Here is a 20,877-nt window from a genome sequence, read left to right as displayed (position 1 = left end):
TTACATTACAGACAACAGCAACATCTTTCGGTATGCACGTTCAAGAAAGAGCTGCAGCAGCCATCAAAGCCTCATACAACATTCCGAACATAACCAATCTGTCGACAATCACAGCGATGACACTATTCAAAACGGTAGTAGCGCCAGTTATAACGTACGGAATAAAGTTTATTTGGGAAAAACTCAAGATTGGTGACATGATAAGAATAGAAAAAGTCAAGACTATGTTTATGAAACGGATACTAGGAGTCGGAAAAGCAGCACCATCCCGCCTTGTATATGAGCTCATGAGAGAGACATATTTCGTAGATGATATCAGATCGCAGCACTGGCTACCATCCACAGGACCCTACCAGGAACTGGTAAGCATAAGAGACCGGAAGAAGAAGGAGATAGACCTAGAGTTCTACACCACATCAGCCATACTAGACGACAGCTGGACCAGGGAGTGTAGGAGCCAGAGACACGTGACAACAAGACTCGCAATACACGGGTTTCATCATAAAATCTGTGTGAACAACAAGTTCCATGAACCGACCGAAGACTGCAAATGTGTGCTGTGCGGGCAAAGATGTAGGAAATACCACATTATAACGTGTGCGAAGAGAGTTAAACCAATAACAGACTATGGCAAAGACTAAACTTGGACATTAATGCTCAACTCGAGCGCATTTTTCTCATTATTATTATTTTTGCAACAGTTCCGAGACTGGAACAGTTCCAAAATAACTGTTGTGTTATTTTTTACCCATCTCTAGAACTTTGTATTAATATGATTTCACCGGTTCCATCCATATCGTAATATTGACTGAAGTTCTTCTGAATTCATGTTGTGAGTGATCATTATGGACCGGATTTTTATGTAATTGCAAATTATATTCCTTTCAACCTAACCGTATATAAATAACAAATCTGTGTGAATCTTGTAATGACCATTAATATATTAAAATTTGATATTACAAATTTTTATATATTTACCCCACATTAAATATTATGGCTTTGTATTATATAAATCTACTTAATTAGGGGTTTTATTCATTTTTACTTCTTTAAAAGGAAAACGAGAACTTCTGCTGGAAAAGTTTACAAATTTGAAATACACAGATTTAAAAAGCCTTTTTACCTACCAGAGAAAGGATATATTTCGGGACGAAATATAACATCTTATTTCCAAGAAGTAAAAGAGGTACTCACCCCTTACAGCCCACTGTAAATATGAGTGAACGAAAGGCAACCTTTATCATACAACTACTCTGTATTGTAAAAATCAAGAAGGGAATAATCTCATACGCATAAGCGGACGACATAGTAGTAGGGTCTAAAGACCTTACAAAGTTAAAAGAAACAGTAAACATCATGGTAAAATGGTGCAATAGAAACAAATTTGATATAAATGTGGACAAGATAGAAATGATGATAATCAGAAACGGCGGAAAAGAACCAGAGACAGTAGAAATCGTCATGAAGAACAGAAAATTAAAAATTGTACTAGACTACAAATATCTAGGCTTAACAATACAAACCAGCGCAGATATTTATATTAAGTATTTTCAAGATTTTACATATTTTGGTACATATTCAGCTTATTTTTCTTACATAAATATGTACATATTTCACACCTTGATATTATATAAAAATCCGGTCCCTAGCGATCATAGTGTTGTTTGATATGGAGGCAGGAAGCTCAGATGTCTGCCGCGTGCTTCCAGCATGTAAAGCCTCGTACAGATATGCGCGCCAAAACCCGTAGCGCAACCACGACCCGCGCCAGGGCAAAGTTACGCACGGTGGTTGCGCTATTACGTTGCGGGATGAACTTTTTAAACACGCGCCGAAGTCCGCAACACGACGGCCCGGTTGCACCAATCCTTGTTAAATATTTGACATTACGTTAAGGCAGTTTAACAGCAAACTTAACGGAAGTGATATTTCATCAACTGTTGTTACTGCTATCATCATGTTAAACCCACTGTTAAATTAACATAGCATACTCCCACAGTTAAATTCTTAACGTCCCGTTACAGCGTGAATCATGGCTGCCAGAGAACATATGTTACACGCCGCATTATTATATCGAGATATATTTGCAATGAAAACAATTAGCTGCAATCACTACTTCAGCATTTTTAATTATTCAGAATAGATATGTTCATAAATACTAAAATTATTCATATTAATATTAGCACTGCATCCACAGTAAAGAGAAGATGTGTGTTTATTAACGTAAGCATTTCTGTTATTATTTCGTATTAATACTCAGATATAATTGCAGATTTTCAAAACGATATTTCTTTATTTCACTGATTTAAGAGTTCACATGTAATTATGACTAATAACGTGCGAAGATATGTTAGATATATAAGATATGAAAATAATGTTAACGCTTATTCAGCATCACAATTATTTTCATTTTCTATTGGTTCTATTTGATCCTCGATAATTGAAAGAATCTTCGTACAAATATTAACTTTGAGAGTGAAAGTACTACCGTCAGTTTTCAAATGTTCCATTGTATCTTGTGCATGACCCGTCTTAGCATTTCTTTTAATATTTTCATAACATTGATTTGTTTCATAGTTTGCGTTTTCACATCCAAATGGCGATTGAAAATATTGGGTTAAAGAGACCCATGTTTGTTCCTTTTTCCTAATGAAACTTCCATCACTACGTTTGAGTTCAATTACATTCGTATAATTGCTAGATATACTAAAATAATTATATTCCTCATATGAGGTAAAATTACTGCTCCTTACACTTTCTTTTTCTCGATTTCCGTTGTAATTATGTTAGTCTCCAATACTTCCATAATGTAAAAAATACAATTCCCCGCTAAAACAAATGACTACACCAACTAAAGGCACATTCAGTAAACTTTCATACAATCACTGCTTCTTTGATTCATGTTACATTACTCTTAACATCATGTTACCTAACCAAACTACCTCAAATGGTTGGTGAAACACTATTACACTAACAGGATGTTTAATTTTTAACAACACGTTAGTTAACATGCTGTTAGCGTTATTGTAACGAAGTTTGGTAAAACTGGGCCCTAACCTACCAGCGTCCGCCAGTTCAGGTACTCCTACTTTCAATCATGGACGCAGTTGCAGCAGCCTATATTTATTTGCATTTTGCGTGCAAAAAGAAACGGAAACAGAGGCAATGGTGGCAAACATAGTTACATATCATATACAAGTAAAAATAAATGTGGTGATTCAAATTTTCTGGCTGACTTGAAGTTCAAAACAGTTGATGGACATTATAAAAATTTTACCAGGATGTCACCTACAGACTTTAAATATTTTCTGGCACCTAATGTTGCAAAGAAGGATACCACATTCAGTTCAAGAAAGAGTGGCAGTGACGATGCGATTTCTGGCAACCGTACACTAATATGCAATAACATTGCTGAATCAACACACAAGACTAAAATTAGGTTAAGAATAATAAATGAAGAATTTTTAAAGGACTTTGAAGCTAAATTAAAAAATGAAACCTGGAAATCAGTATATGTCAATGAAGATATGAATAGTAAATTCAATGCGTTTCATAATACATTCTTAAATATCTTTGAACTAAGTTTTCTTGTAAAGCACAAAAATTCTCAAACATCTAAAACTAATTCGATTGCACAAGACATAAGAATCTCATGGAAAACAAAGAGAACTCAATATATTTAAAGTAGAAATAGTAATGACCGTAAATTAATAGGTCTAATTTCTGTAGTACAATTTCATGATTAATAGAAACCAAGGCTTTGGAGAGATCACAGAATACCCCTCCTACTTGTAATTTTTTATTAATTGCTTCCAGAATTTTATCAGTTAAATGAAACACAAAGTAATCTTAAAAGCCAAATAACTTTACTTTAATAATTTATTTTAAATTTGACTAATAAAATCAAAACAACTAGGAACATTATTTACTTACTTACTGGCTTTTAAGGAACCCGGAGTTTCATTGCCGCTCTCACTTAAGCCCACCATTGGTCCCTATCCTGAGCAAGATTAATCCAGTCTCTACCATCATATCCCACCTCCCTCAAATCCATTTTAATATTATCTGTGTATCTAATGCTTACTCACTTCACTTGCGTTATTCGGGTTCCGCATACTGCACATAGATGGCAGGACTGCGGCCCACTTTCAAATTGCACACCACTTCGGCGGGCCACGTTATGAATGATGTGTATCTATGAAGAATTATGTCGTGTAGGCTACTAGGGTGAGTGTATGTGTATTTGTAGTGTAGGGAATGGGTGAGGATGATGATGGTGAGGAAGGAAGAAGGGGAAACCCGGTATCGGCACGTAGCCTACTCTGCCAAGTAGCACCAAGAGGGCCACCAGGCTTAACGTCCCCACCCGACGGACGAATCACTATCACTATTTACATGAAAATTTCTGATCCCGCCGGGAATCGAACCCGGACCGGCTAGTCTGGATGTTGAAATTGCTACCACAGGACTAACTCGGTGGGTGAAATTTGCATGCATTCAAACATAACATTTAATGGAGAATCGGAATATGTAAATTTTAATATAGAGTATCATTTAAAAAAAATGACTTTACTGTCACACTCTTTATGTCTGAATATCTAACTTTTTTCGAACACTGGTATCATATTGTATGGTTTATCTCCAACAACTTTTCGTATAAAACTTTTTTTTTGTAAAATTTAAGAAGTTATTAGCAATATTCCATACTTATTGTTCACTCTGTTTATAAAAGAGTATATCAACATCTTAATTGCCGCAACATTCTCATTTCAGAACAATAATGTGGATTCAGAAAGAATACATCAAGTGAGCAAGCTTCGTTTAATTTAACTGGTAAAATTCTGGAAGCTATTAATAGGAAATTACAAGTAGGAGGGATATTTTGTGATCTCTCCAAAGCTTTCGATTGTATTAATCATAAAATTCTACTTTAAAAATTAGAATACTATGTTATTAAAGGCATAGCATAACAAGCATAACAGTGGTTTGAATCATATCTCCATTTCAGAACACAAAAGTTGAAATAAACGCATTCAGTGACACCTTTAAACCTGTTCAACATGGGGAAATGTTCATACAGGGGTCACGCAAAGATCTCTATTAGGACCTCTTTTTTTTTTCTAATTTTTATAAATGATGTTGGCCCCTTAATAAAAGGAACAGATTATTCTATACTATTTACAGGTGACACAAGTATCATAATTACAGACAGCAACTTTGCCACATTCAAATATAAAACAGAAACACTTTTCCTTAAAATGTATGACTGGTTTACAACCGATAAACTAGCTTTAAACATGAATAAAACTAACATAATTCAATTTAAAATCTCTTCAAATTTAATCTCTGAAACATGAGACACAACTATCAACAATATACCTCTACTAGAAACATCAACAAACAAATTTATTGTTTTGCATATTAATAATAGGTCTACATTAACCTGCAACCATCATATTAATGAAATAACCCCCAAACGTAGCTCAGCATGCTTCGCAATTAGGTCGTTACAACAATTCGTAAATAGGAGTATCTTAAAGACAATATATTTGCCTATATTTATTTCATTATGTTCTACGAAATAATATTTTGGGGATAGTAAAAATATATTATTACAAAAAGAGAAATTAGAATAATAGTTGCAGCAAATGCTATAGAATCGTGTAGACCAATTTATTTTTTTAATTAGAGATTCTGACTTTAACAAATCAGTACATTATACTCTTCAATAAATTTCCTCTAATATAGTAAACAAATTTTCCAACTAATTTAGCCATACATGTATAAATACCTGCAGAAAGAATGATTTTCAAACGCCATCATCAAACTTATCATGCTATCAAAGGGAGTACCTTGCATGACAATAAAAATTTTTTCAGTAGTCTTCAAGACATTGAGTCATAATCAAAATCCTGCATTATTTAAAGTAGAACTAAAAATGACCGTACTTAATATCTCATAATTTCTATTCTGTAGATGAATTCTTGACATTTCACATATTGGTAGTGTAAATATTTTAATACTATGAAATGGTAAATATATTCTATTGTATAATATGTTATTGTCATTAAGGTATTAATTCTGTATATATTTCATATTTGCATTTTTATATTTTAAACGAAAGAATTTGACATGTTATTTATTCTATACTCTAAAGCAACTGTAAGATATTATGGAACGAATAAATATATCTGTCTGTCTGCCTGTCCGTCCATCCATCTATCAATTTTAGTAATTGTTATATTACATCTGTGGATAATATTAGGTTTCTTGAATTTTTTGTCGACAACACTTTACAATGGTAGGCCTATATTGATTTTATTTAAAAAAAAAGCTTAATACCGTAAATTTTGCTATTTTCACAGCTTAGGTCTACGTTGAATGCACATTGTTTCTTATCTATATATTATTCTCATTTTAATGATGGTACCGTTTAAGGAGAAATGCTGTAAATATTAGCTGAATCTTTATTGCTCAGAAACGAGTTATTAGAACGATTTTGTTATTTAAAGTACAAAACCTTGTAATTTTTTTTCTTTTCAGGAATACAGAATCTTGGTATTTCTTTGTATAGCCTATACTTCTATTTATAAATGTTTAATGCTGTTTACGCATGACGAAACTGAATATAATAAAATATTACGAGTAAATTGTCATGATTTTAATACACGTAATGCAGAACTGTAAGAATAGAAAGTCACAGACAGAAGAAATATGATATGCCTAATTATTGTAGTACTTTATTGTTTAATAAGTTAAAATCTAGGGAGTTGACCACAGTAATTGGCGGTGATTTAAACTCATTTCGTATCGGTGTATTGAATTATGTTCAATTAACAATTGAGAAATTGAGAGTAACTTCAATTTTGTGTTCCTAAGAAGTGTTAATTACTTTTTAGTGTTTGCGTGTATTTAATTTTTAATAAGTTATTCATTATGGCGTGTGTTTGAGCGAAGTGTAGACATCAGCAGTATATATACAAATTATTATTATTATTTATACTTGCTAGTATAATAATAATATATTATTGAGATATTTTTACATGCCAATAACTCCATACTTGCTGATTATTCGTATTATTGACAGTAATATTTTGTATATGGACAGTGATTTTGGTTTCCGAATGTGAATTAACATAGATGTTACAATTTTGGATCTCATTGAATACTACAATAAATCAGGAAATAATCAGAGTCAATAAAATAGTCGTATGAATATAAATGATGATAATGACGATGTTAATAATAATAATAATAATAATAATGAAGTTGAACATAAAATAAACATAAATAAGTATAAAGCATGAAAATGGTACTGGTGCAGCATGGATTGCTGAATTTAATAAAAATTCGGAAACAATAAAATTCAAATTGCAATCATTAACATCCCAGAGTGACGTCAGCATGCGCAGTCCAACGTATTTGTGTCAGCGTCCACACATACTGCAACTTGATAGCTGAATCCTTTGACTGTTACGCAGGAATACCGGCTACTGACGGATCGCTCCGTATCATCGGTCCGCAACGGTGGGTCGTAACATCAAGTTCGCGCCAGCTGCTCCCAAGCATCGTTCCTTAAACTTTTGTTAAAATTCCTTGTGGTGTTTAGCATTTCACAAAATTTCTTTACCTCTTTATAATTTCATAAAGTGCAACGTGTTTTGCTCGGTCCATTCCATGTTCACTGCCCACACAGACAGACGAATGGGTGTTGACTGATTGGTTGATTGATGGTTGATTGATTGACATATTGATTGACATTAATCCTACGCTAACAAGTGGGCTATCTTTCCTTGACCCTGCAGGTAAAGTTTCATCATCTACTAAAGAGCCCGAATAGAACCTGGAGCCTCAAGCCCTTAGAACCTAGATCAACATCGGAAACCCGTACTTGCCATAAGTATAGGGGTTGAATCATTTTGCAAGACAACTTATTTGCGTACATATTGCGAGTTAAAAGGTTTCATGGGTTAAATGAGGGGATAGCTAAACGACATAAGGCCGAGGAATGAGACAAGTTTGGAGTGGATTAGATGAGGGGATAAATAATGTGAGAGGAGACATACTGCGTAGGAACTAAAACCCCGCTAGCATTTTCTTTTGTTTCAATATGGTCGAATGTGCTTTTCGCTTCGCTAGTGATGTAGGAGTATTTTTGTAGTGGGTTATTTTCTGAAGTCAAGGGCTGCTGAACTTTAATTTCCTTAAATGTAAATTAGAAAAATATCTTATGATGAGCTGCCAGACCTAACGCGTTGCAAACATTTAATGGAATGTGTTCCACTGTATTTATTTTTATTTTTTGTTTCTTATTTTTATTTTGTAATCACGTAAATCGTGTTTATTTATCACTTAACGCTAATATGTATACCACTGTGTTGTTTTTTTATTATTAACTTAATCTATTTTTGTGTACATTCTATTCAATTGTCGGTTTCTGGTTTAATTATGTGAATCCTATTTAATTGTAATCTAATACTAATATGTATACTAATGTGTTTATTTTTATTTTTACTGTGTACATTTGTTATTGAATTATCGGCTTCTGTTTCTATGTGATTCGTATATTTTGATTCTAACAATATTAATATGTTTTCAACTACTTTATTTTTATTTTATGAGGTAAATTTTTATGTAACTACCTCTTTTGATCTCATTATGTACCTAAATTGTATCGTATGTAATTATTTAATTCCGATCCAGTTGTATGTTCAACTATGTAAGCAAGTTTTAATCCTGGTTGAGTGTAAGAGAAGGCCTTACGGCTTTAACTCTGCTAGGTTAAATAAAGCCATTATTATTATTATTATTATTATTATTATTATTTTGCGACGCTGTATCAACGTCTAGGTTATTTAGCGTCTGAATGAAATGAAGGTGATAATGCCGGTGAAATGAGTCCGGGTCCAGCACCGAAAGTTGCCCAGCATTTCCTCGTATTGGGTTGAGGGAAAACCCCGGAAAACGAGGTAACTTGCCCCGACCGGAATTCGAACCCGGGCCATCTGGTTTCGCGGTCAGACGATCAACATCTATGGTTATCTAGCGTCTGAATGCTATGAAGGTGATAATGACAGCGAAATGAGTCCAGGGTCCAGTACCGAAAGTTACCAAACAATTGCTCTTAATGGGTTGACGTAAACTCCTGGAAAAAACCTCAACCAGGATTTGAATCCGTGCCCGCTCATTCCACGGTCAGGCAAGCTAACCGTTACTCCACAGCGGCGGACACTAGTGATGTTTCTAGTCACCCATTGTTCTGATGATAATTTTTTCGTAAAATTGATAAGCAATGTTATGAAAGCAATAATTAATTTCATGGCAGCTGAACGTTTCTTTCGTAAAGACGAGCTCTTTTCTGTGAACCAAAAATACAACGCCAATGCGGTTATAATTACGTACCCTAGCTAGCGCTTGACGACGATTGCCACGAAATTTGATTTCGTCGATTTCAGTGATATTTCCTAAATCACATCATATTTTTCCTTCATTTCGGTGTAATAATCTGATATAATATCATACTAAATCTGTATTTTCTTCTAGTGCATTCAAAAGACCGCCGTTATACTCCGTAAATCTTGCATTTGAAATAATGCTTAAAGAATATAGTTGCGAATTTACTAGCGAAATTTCGATTGTCTTATTTCGGTACGGCCAGGTCACTAGTGGCGAGCATAGTCGGCGCTGCTGTGCGGTCCGCCTTATTCAGTTGTTCCGAGAGATGAAATGAAGGAGAAGTGAAGTGATGGAATGAAAGAGAGAAACAGAGTACCCCGAGAAAACCCTTATGCAACGTCTATTTTACCATCATACATTCCACGCAGACCGAACCCAGACCGTCTTCATGGAAGGCCAGTGCACTAGCACTGTAGCTACACATGCGGCACGAATGGGTGTTACACGTCCAGCTTCCATGCACGTCCACACTTACTGCAACTTCAACGCTCTGGGGCCTGTTTCACAATGTTTACAATCTTTGAAAATTGTAAACTTTGCTTGTAAATAGTAAACTTCTGTTTTACAATCTTTGTTTGTAATGTTGAACTTTACAAAGGAAAATCAAATCTTTACAAATTAAATTTTGCTCACTTTACAAGTATTCTGTTTCACAGTGAAGAGTAATTTTACAAACATGTAAATTTTACTTGTAAAATTAGCACATTTTCTGCAATACCTCTAAGATGTGTAAAGTTCGATATTGCAACAAATTATTAATAAATACAATAAATAAATAGTTATTAAATTAATTTTTGAGTTTCCGGATAATATTAAGAATTGAACTAAAGCAGTTTTGATGTTATTAAGGAGTTCTAATGACTCAGACGAAGATATTGAATTTAGGCCTAATCAAACGTAAAATTCTCCGGGCAAGAATTAATAACACGTTCGTATCATTGTATAAATTTAATGAAAGGTTTCGAATGAGTCCCGCGCTATACTTCAGAATACCGCGTAAGTATTTATATACGAAGGCTGTATTAAATAAATACTCGCACTTAATAAAGAAGTTCCCTGCATCAAAAATAAATAATTCAATAATGCATTAGCGACACTACTTATGCGGTATTCTGAAGTCGTTTCGAGTCTCATTTCGCTGGAATCTCTCCTACAAGATATGGGACATCATATATGCAACATTCAAAAGAGAAAAGTGATTCCCTAACCTCAAAGCGATAACTGTATTGTTTTGCATTGGATGCAGTCAGTTCCGTGGGTTAGCAGATAAGTACGGAATTTCTAAGATATCAGTGTGCAAAAGTGCGCACAGGGTAGTTGATGTTGTTAAAAGAGTTAAATTCGGGGCACGTTTTTGATCACCAAAATGTTATTTACTATAGCACAGAATTTTTATGCTGCTAATGGGATCATTAATGTTTATGAGGTTAGGGATGAAACATTAATAAATACTGATGGATCAACACAAAAAATTAACCTGATTTTGTGTTTAGACATCGTACTTATTTGATCAATTGCATATTTGTACGTAGACCAAATCTGTTATTTACTTATTTGACTGAATTTTGTGCTAACTTTGGTCATTTAAGCAATAGACATATTGGTATACTCGACCAATCACATCACATGAAACTCCATTGTCGCCAATATATAAAAATCTAAATACTTTTAATTATTTTAAAACACTACTTTATATTTTCTGTTGGTGAAATATGAATCAGCAAGCTTAGAATAATCTATTTTAGTACAAAATATAAACATATGTATCGATAGTAGTAAAAATACAGCGACTTTAGCTCTACTCCTTAGGGATTTTTGTAAACTGTCGTTGGCGATATTGTGTAACCATAATGCGTATTTGTAAATTTCTTTAGCTGATTTTGTAAAGTTCGTCAGACTTTACAAACTAATAAAATAGCATTGTGAAACACAATTTGCAAGCATTTGTGATCTTTTACTTGTTATTTGTAAATTGTTAATTTGTAATTTGTAGGATTGTGAAACGGGCCCCTGGATCCTTTGATTTTTCCTTGGAATACACGACAAATGGTGCAACTCAGCGCCTCTAGGTCCATAACGCTCAGGTTGCGGGCTCACGCTACGCGCCGATGTTGTGAAGTATCGTTTGCTGTCCAGATAGGATCGCAGCGCGGTTGCGCTACGATGTTCTGTTGCAAGTCTGGACGCACCTTTACAATAACTCACTTCCCCCTCTCACTTCGCCTTCCAATCCCTGCTGTTCAGTTGACCATCTTATTGAGCAGATGAGTTTCAGTTCATTATGTTACCAAGATAAAGTGGTGAGAGAGAGATGGAACGGAGAAAAATTCTCTCCGGCGCCGGGATTTGAACCCGGGTTTTCAGCTCTCCGTGCTGATGCTTTAACCACTAAGCCACGCCGGATACAATCCCGACACCGTTGAATCGTTCAACGGTGTCGGGATTGTATCCGGCGTGGCTTAGTGGTTAAAGCATCAGCACGGAGAGCTGAAAACCCGGGTTCAAATCCCGGCGCCGGAGAGAATTTTTCTCCGTTCCATCTCTCTCTCATCATCTGAGAAAGCAGAATATCTGCATGGAAATATCATATGTACTTCGGTACATCAAAATAAATAAGATAAAGTGGGTAATCTTAAGCTAGAAATTCAACAAAAAGGACGTAAAATATTTACGCGCCACTTTAGTATGAAAATGTACGATTCAACAAAGTGGTTATGTGGTTGTAGTGAATTACAAAAATTGTTTTTCTGGCCCTGTCGATTGTTTTCCAATGAGAAAAACGTTTGGTCTAAAGCAGGTTTCGATGACTTGACTAATTTTCATAAAGCTCAAAAAAGACATACACTTTCTCAAAGTCATATACAAGCTCAAATCCAGTTAAAACAGTTCGGAAAAGTACGAATAGAATGTAGCTTGAATGAACACTTATGTTTGTCAATTGAGGCCCACAATGAAAATGTTAGAAAAAACAGGAAATTAGTTACTCATGTTATTAAAGTTGCGTGTTTCTTGGGGAAAGGACACACTACAGATACTAGTAGAACAGTAGAACAGATGCTCAACAATAACAATATATAAGACTAGAACACAATAAAGAGTTCATTCATTGTACACACACCATCACAAAACAAAACTACTTTCCATAGAATAACAAATCGTCTATTTACACGCAAAATACATTAATCAAAAACATTACTTCTCACAAAAGGGCGTATATCGTCGCTTAAGAAACAATACCGCGTAACAGACATTTTTGGTCAAAACTGTTTTTTTTTTGCACAGATGGTACCTCCACTGTCATCTGCATGCATTGACAAGCGCGGGAATTTGATTGCATGAATGGCCTGCGTATCTGAAGTCACGAGAAGTCTGTTGGAAATACCGCGTATCTGACAACAGATATTAGGCTATGTCTACTCTCTGCGCGCCCTCAGTACGGCAGCTGGTTCTCGTTACTGCCTTGTGAAATTGTGTCAACAGTGTGTGATATTCTGAGAAGATTAAAGATGTGTTCAGTTTCAATTATTTAAAATGTAAATATAAATAATAGAATTACTTCACTAATGTCAATTGAATGTTAGTTGAGCTGAATTCAAGCAGAATCTTACTGCAAGTTCATTCACTGAAATGTAGTATATTTATTATTTTATTATTATATAGGTCTACAGATACAAGAAAAGAAATGGACAATGAATCGGACGACGGTCAGTTTAGCGAGAACGAAATCCTATCTGTGCTACTCGTATGTTCTGCATTTAAGACGGGAGAAACTTCTGTGAACATTAACAAAGGTATGGCATAAGAAGTATCACAGTTATTAAACGTTTATTTTTCTTCAGTTACGGAATCATAACAGAAAACTTAATTTAAGAGAAAAAGAAGTTCAAAGCCACAAAAAGGTAAGTGGAAGAAAATGAAAAATAGAAAATTTAGAATAGAAGGGGAACCTTATCTTGGCTACAAGAGATCGAAAGATGGCAAAGTGACACATGATATGGAAAGAGATGCAAGGAATTTGCGGCCACAGTGTAGTTATAAAATGTGGCACAATTCGAAAGTAAGGGACTGTAATTTAATCTCTAATGAGAGAAGGCACATCTTTCAGACATTCTGGAAAGCTATGACTTGGGAACAGAGGAAAGTTTACGTATCAGATCTTGTGGATTTCACTCCTACGAAAAGACCTGGCAGTATAAGTTCTGAATCGAGAAGAAAGAGAACATTTGTCTACAACCTAAAAGCTGATGAGAAAACTATTCAGGTTTGCAAAAAAGATGTTTCTGTGTACATTGGGAATTAAAGAATGGACTGTGCGATATTGGTTAGCTAATAGTACTGATGGCGTCCCTTGTGTAAAAAAAAAGTCATGTTCTCTTGCAAAAGTACATAAAAAAGAGCATTCTAAAGAATTTCTTACTTCTTTCTTCAGTAGCCTACCTAAATTACCGCCCCATTATGGTAGACGTCCACAAAAGTGTATCTAGAACCGATTGTGCAGTCACAGTCACAGTTAGAATTATATGAGCATTACAAAGAAGAATGTGGCGACAGTAACGTAGAATCTTTAAGCCGACGTACTTTCGACAGTTTGTTCCAGGAATCTACCCTCAGTCTCTTCAGGCCCAAGAAGATCAATGTAATGTTTGCTGCAGCTATAAAGCCGGAAATATCAAATAAAAAGGGTGGAAAACTCATAATGAGAGGAAAGAATTGGCAAGAAAAGAAAAATATGAAGACAAAGAAAATGGGCAGAACAATTTGTGTATAGTTTATGCAATGGATGTCCAAGCAGTTAAAGTAGCACCATTTGTGCAGGCTATTTCCTTGTATTATAAAACAAAATTAACTGTGCATAATTTTACAATGTACAACCTAGTCACTCAGGAAGCAGTATGCTACTGATTTGATGAGAAAGAGTCTGATCTAGTGGCGTCAACTTTTGCATCATGTGTGGTAGATACGTTAACCAAGCAACTGAAAGATCGTCTACTCCCAGTCATTCTGTATTCTAATGATTGTAATTACCAGAATAGAAACGTAGTAATGGCAAATGCCTTATTAAGATTAGCCATTAATACTGGTGTTACAATAGCACAGAAATTTTTGGAAAAAGGACATACGCAAATGGAATGCGATTCCGTCCATAGTTCTATTGAATGTAAACTGAAAGGACGTGAAATAACACTTCCTAGCCAGTATGCTTTGATTTCTAAAGAGGCTAGGAAGAAACCATTCCCCTATGAATTCCATTATCTGAATCATAACTTCTTCATCACCTTTGAGACTAAGGATTTGTGGTTATATGACTCTATTCGACCTGTAGGAATAAAAATGACTCTACGTTCACTGACTTAAGAGTCATTCACTATTGCCCTGATGGTCTAATACTCTTCAAGTGCAATTTCAATGATGACTTGCAAGAGATGCCTGGGCGCCCTAAGAAGCTCTCCAGGAATGTCGTTTTTCCAAAAATGTACAACAATAGGCTGAAAATTAATGACTCAAAATGGAATCATCTGCAGCAATTGAAGCATGTTATTCCAAGAGATTGCTATAGCTTTTATGATAGTATTCCACACTAGGGTTAGTCAAGGATTACTTTTTGTGATTTGAGCGTAGGCCTATAATTATTTCTTTATTGTGTTTAACGAATATTGTGCCTGAAAAATTATTGTTATCAACATTATTACATTTTTATATGATTTTCTTTTCATTATTCGCAAGTCAGTCAAGTCCATTGTCAATAATAATAATAATAATAATAATAATAATAATAATAATAATAATAATAATAATAATAATAATAATAATAATAATAATAATAATAATAATTATTATTATTATTATTATTATTATTATCATTATTATTATTTATCATCATTTTATTATAAAATTATATTTGTCAGCAATGTTTTAGAAACAAATCTACTTACCTATTCAAATACGTAGTGTGAAAGTAAAGTACGCCTACCTGTTATCAGATTATTATTATTATTATTATTATTATTATTATTATTATTATTATTATTATTATTATTATTATTATTATTATTATAACAATAAACATTGAACTGTCTTCGTTTTTCCTTTCCCATAGCTTCAGTATTTGATTGTCTGGAACGTAGATCTACTGCTGACTCAAGCTACAGCCTACCGACCTTGACCTCAAGTCAGACGATTAGGACAACAATTCAGATAACAATTTTACATAAACAAGAGCACGAATAATATTTCCAGAACGCAAAGAAAACGCTTGTCAACATGTGTCCTGAAGCTGCTAAAGTTTTCTCACAATACCGCGTAACTAACAAAATGTAGTCAACGGCAGAGTTCCAATACCGCGTAAGTGACATGGCCAAATGTCTACGGCCACGATCATCCATTTTCACTTAGTTACAAATTAGTTAAGCTATTTCATGGCCATACATCACTTTTCAAGACTATTGAGTTATTTTTATGGATTTTATATTTTATTCGGTTTTTTCCTTCTCCTGTAAAATTTACATTTTGTTAGTTACGCGGTATTGGTTCTTAAGCGACGATGTAATGTACAGTACATAATGTATGTGTATAAATTTAGAATTGGAATATTCAATACACACAAAGGCAAAAACACTTACTTATTTACTTACTTACTTACTTATGGCTTTTAAGGAACCCGAAAGGTCATTGCCGCCCTCACATAAGCCCGCCATTGGTCCCTATCCTAAGGAAGATTAAACCAGTCCCCTCCATTATATCCCATCTCCCTCAAATCCATTTTAATATTATCCTCCCATCAAAGTCTCAGCCTCCGCGGAGGTCTTTTTCCCTCCGGTCTCCCAACTAATACTCTATATGCATTTCTGGATTAGCCCATACGTGCTACATGCCCTGCCCATCTCAAACGTCTGGATTTAATGTTCCTAATATGTCAGGTGAAGAATACAATGCGTGCAGTTCTGGGTTGTGTAACTTTCTCCATTCTCTTGTAACTTCATCCCTCTTAGCGCCAAATATTTTCCTAAGAACGTCATTCTCAAACACCCTTAACTTCTATACCTCTTTCAAAGTAAGAGTCCAAGTTTCACAACCATACAGAACAACCGGTAATATAACTGCTTTATAAATTCTAACTTTCATATTTTTTGACAGCAGACTAGATGACAAAAGCTTCTTAACCGAATAATAACACGCATTTCCCATATTTGAAGGGTTCGTCTGTAAAAGATGGTAACCCATAGAGATCAACGTCTGAGAAAAAGGCATCATGTCTTTTCAAGTGTAAATTCTAATTTATTTTTAATAGTTACTCGTACATGAAATACGAATACACATCATGCAAGTACAATACTTTCGTAAAGTGATTACATAGTAAACTGAAATATTTGAGGCAAATACTGAAATTAAATGAAGTAAAAGTGAACTGGTCCACCCCAAGCTTTGTGGTTTAACACGTTTTTTATGAAATGAGTGAATGTATCAACATATTATACCATATCACGTATGCTGCAAAATACTTGGTCCTTTATTAACAATGATGCTTTGTCCGTCATATCGAACAAAATATTTCACCGTTTGCGATCTTCTACTCTGCAAGTTCTTTGTATATTGACGTGCAACAGTGTTAGTTTTCATACTTCCAAAAAGATATGAATTTTGTAGGTCATAAGAACCTAATTTCCAGAACTTACCAAAAATTAACGTGCGGAGACTTTGTCAAATATTTTTTTGTGTATTTGCAGTTTGGTCCCAGTTCCCTACTTGAAACCTCATCACCTTTGTCCCTATATCTTCTATTTAGAACACCAGAATCTTTTTCCTTCTTTACCACTTGCATGGGTAATCTCCTCTTTCTCTTTTTGCTTGATTCTTTGGGCACACACTGCAAAAGATAAGAAATGAATTAAATTTGTATAATTAATTATCTATCTATAGGCTAATCTTCATTAACTTCATACATGAATATGATGCAGCATGAACTTAAGAAAATAGGCCTAAATATGTTTGCACATAAATCTAGCCTACCTTGTGAGAGATATCCTTACTTATATCTTGTCGTTTATCAGCTGCGTTCTGCAATAGACCTCTATTTTTCTCTTCAGATGATCTAGTATCCTATAACGGTAACATTAATACCCATCAGCAACAGTAATCAACACTTCATGTAAAATATGGTAACCCTTAATGTGCATTATACACACTATTTTAAACAAAATATCATCTGGAACATCTATATCTTCACTACAAGACACAGAGTGCGATACCTGGCATTCACTTCTATTGCCACTAACATCCTTCTCCTCACTTGTAGTGGATAAACTATTACTATTTCTAGAGAAAAGCTTCCGCCTCACTAGTCTAGTAGCCATTTTCCTGATGGTTAATATGTTTTACACGAAACTGTTGTTGGTTACAATAATGTAACTAAGCACACATACCATCTATGAATGACATATTGAACTACTTACGCAATTCAATAGCTTTATAACAGATGGCCAAAGCCTCCTATATCGAAATCTCATTTTTTCACTTCTTGAGGCTTACCATGTTTTACAGCCGAACCCTTAATTTATGCTGCGTTTAATTTCCTCCCGAGTGCCATTTATATTTGTTACTGTTGCTCCAAGATATTTGAATTTTTTCACCTCTTCGTATATAATGTACGTAATTTTTATAGTTCCATTTCGTACAATAAAAAGTAGAATTTCCGTGTTTTCTCTAATAGTTTGTGGATATTTTCCTAACTTATTTACGTCATCCGCACAGACAAGAAGTTGATATAACCCGTTCAATTCCAAACCCGGAAGTTTCCTAATGGCAGATTCTAGAGAGAAGTTAAAAAGTAAAGGTGATAATGCATCTCCATGCTTTAGCCCGCAGTGAACTGGAAAAGCATCAGACAGAAACTGGCCTACACGGAATCTGTTCTAAATTTCACTAAGACACATTTTAATTAAACGAACTAGTTAAAGAGAAACAACTTACTAAAAATAAAATATTTAGATGATTCGATAGCTTTCAAAACGCCTTTTCCTCAGAGGTAATACAGAGTGTGTCATAAGTATGTTTGGAAAACGCCTGAGAGTGCTCCTGGATCAAAATAGGAACAATTCCTTACATGAAAATTTGACGGAAAATGCTCATTTATTGGAGAAATGGTCATACTTTCTTTTTGTTCTTTTTTTGTTATGTCACAAGTACATATTTGGAAACTTGTCATTTAACGTTTACAAAAGGTGCTCAATGTGTCCTCCTCCATTGTTTATACATGCCTGAGCACGACGTACATACGACTGGCAAGTTCGCTCAAACACCATGTTGTCATCACGGAACAATTGGCATGCATTTTCAAAATGTTGCAATAGCTCCTCTGCATCATTCACTGGTGTTGCATAGACGACAGCCTTTAAGTGACCCCAAAGGTAAAACTCCAATGGGGTGAGGTCGGGTGAACTGGGTGGCCAAGACACGGGACCAGTAAAAAAAACAATGTACTACTGTCTTGTCACTGTGTTATTTGTAAACAAACACTGGGTCAAAATCAAAACTAAAAACATAATAATATGAACAGGTACTTATAAAATAAAACAACACTTATTCCAATAAATAAGAATTTTCCGTCAAATTTTCATATAAGGAAACGTTCTTATTTTTGATCCAGGAGCACGTTCACGCGTTTTTCAAACGTACTTATGACTCATCCTGTATTTTTGAGTTAATGTGTTCTGCTTTTAAGCCGAAGAAATACTACACTCAATCCAAAGGCTACCCATGGGATCACCAATTTCCACCATCTTAGCAGAAATATACATATACAAAATATAACACAACTCACATTCTGAATAAAGACAACAATAAAGACGCAGACAACAACATGTATTGACACAGATACCTAGAAGACATACTAATGCTACATAAAAAAATAAAACACAGATTAGAAACTTATTCCAACACAAACCCATCTAAATCCACATTACATATTAGAAATTGAAAACAGTAAATCCATAAACTTCTTAGACAACACAATAACAAACGTAAATAATAAACATACTTTCAAAATATTTACAGAAAACCCACAACAATCACACACATCTAGTCACCCAACACAATAAAAACATGACGAATTTCGGGCCATGGTACACAGATTATTCAACATACTAATGAACCATCAAGACTACAATGAAGAAATACAACCAAAAATATATAGCACAAATAATAGATACAACCCCAACACAATACACATCATAAAAAAAAAACATAATTATAAGACACAAAGAAACACAACACAATCAGATCACATCTTTATTTTAATAACTTAAATTACAACATTGCATACACAACACAAAACATTATACAAAAAACATCTCAACACACAAACAAAACAAAGAAACAAATTTAAGCTAACTGACGTAGGCCTATACAAACTCCCATGCAATAGTTGCAACAACTTCAACATCGGACAGAGTAGGGGATCATTTAAAACGCGATTCAAAGAACAAATTACAGTCATAACCAAATCACACAATACCTCCACATACGAAGAATACATCATAAACACCAACCACAACCACAGGAACATTGGAACAGAATAGAAATCCTACATATTTAAACGAAAAATCAGAAACTAAACACACTAGAACAACGAAATATACTAACAAAAACGCACCCACAACATATCAATACACAACTAAATTTCAGAACATACAATCTATTTCACTTCACACTAGCAAACACAAAAGGACCCCCACCAAAATGTTAAATGTTATGGTTTATTTAACGACGCTCGCAACTGCAGAGGTTATATCAGCGTCGCCGGATGTGCCGGAATTTTGTCCCGCAGGAGTTCTTTTACATGCCAGTAAATCTACTGACATAAGCCTGTCGCAATTAAGCACACTTAAATGCCATCGACCTGGCCCGGGATCGAACCTGCAACCTTGGGCATAGAAGGCCAGCGCTATACCAACTTGCCAACCAGGTCGACCCCCCACCAAACAACTGGAGAAACAGGAAGATGCAAGGAGCTTACTGATACGAAACCGAAACTACTCAGCTATTTACAACTTAGTTTACATTTTAACATATAAAAGTTGTTATTATAACCGTATTCCTAAGAAACGGAGTAGAGTTTAAAATGTTATAACATGAAATTATCAACCAATAAGACACATCGAACGGCTATGGAAGATAAATTTACAAGACGATGATAAGTACTAATAAATGACCAAATTATTGAACAAACAAATAATTTTCAGTACTCTGTGTGTGGCATATCACTATACAAAACGAATATGGACCTGAAATAATATAAAAAATAGAAGAAACAAATGTATTAAGAGATTATTAGGATATAATACATTAAAAGTGATATGTTTCAGTTGTATAAACACTAATAAGTACAATAAGATTATTGAAGATGTTAGTCAGACATGTTTCGGA

General features: G+C 34.5%; 2 non-coding genes across 2 annotated transcripts; one reads left to right on the top strand and one right to left on the bottom strand.

Moving 5' to 3' along the window:
- Positions 1–11,787: 11,787 nt before the first annotated feature.
- On the bottom strand, positions 11,788–11,859 carry TRNAS-GGA (transfer RNA serine (anticodon GGA)). The gene has a single exon. It is a non-coding gene; the product is annotated as a tRNA-Ser (tRNA).
- A 45-nt stretch (positions 11,860–11,904) lies between these two features.
- TRNAS-GGA (transfer RNA serine (anticodon GGA)) lies at positions 11,905–11,976 on the top strand. The gene has a single exon. It is a non-coding gene; the product is annotated as a tRNA-Ser (tRNA).
- The last annotated feature ends 8,901 nt before the right edge of the window (positions 11,977–20,877 follow it).

This window comes from Periplaneta americana, chromosome 4, assembly GCF_040183065.1.
Source record: "Periplaneta americana isolate PAMFEO1 chromosome 4, P.americana_PAMFEO1_priV1, whole genome shotgun sequence".
In the NCBI taxonomy this organism is placed as follows: Eukaryota; Metazoa; Arthropoda; class Insecta; order Blattodea; family Blattidae; genus Periplaneta; species Periplaneta americana.
This window is presented reverse-complemented; position numbering and strand designations above follow the sequence as displayed.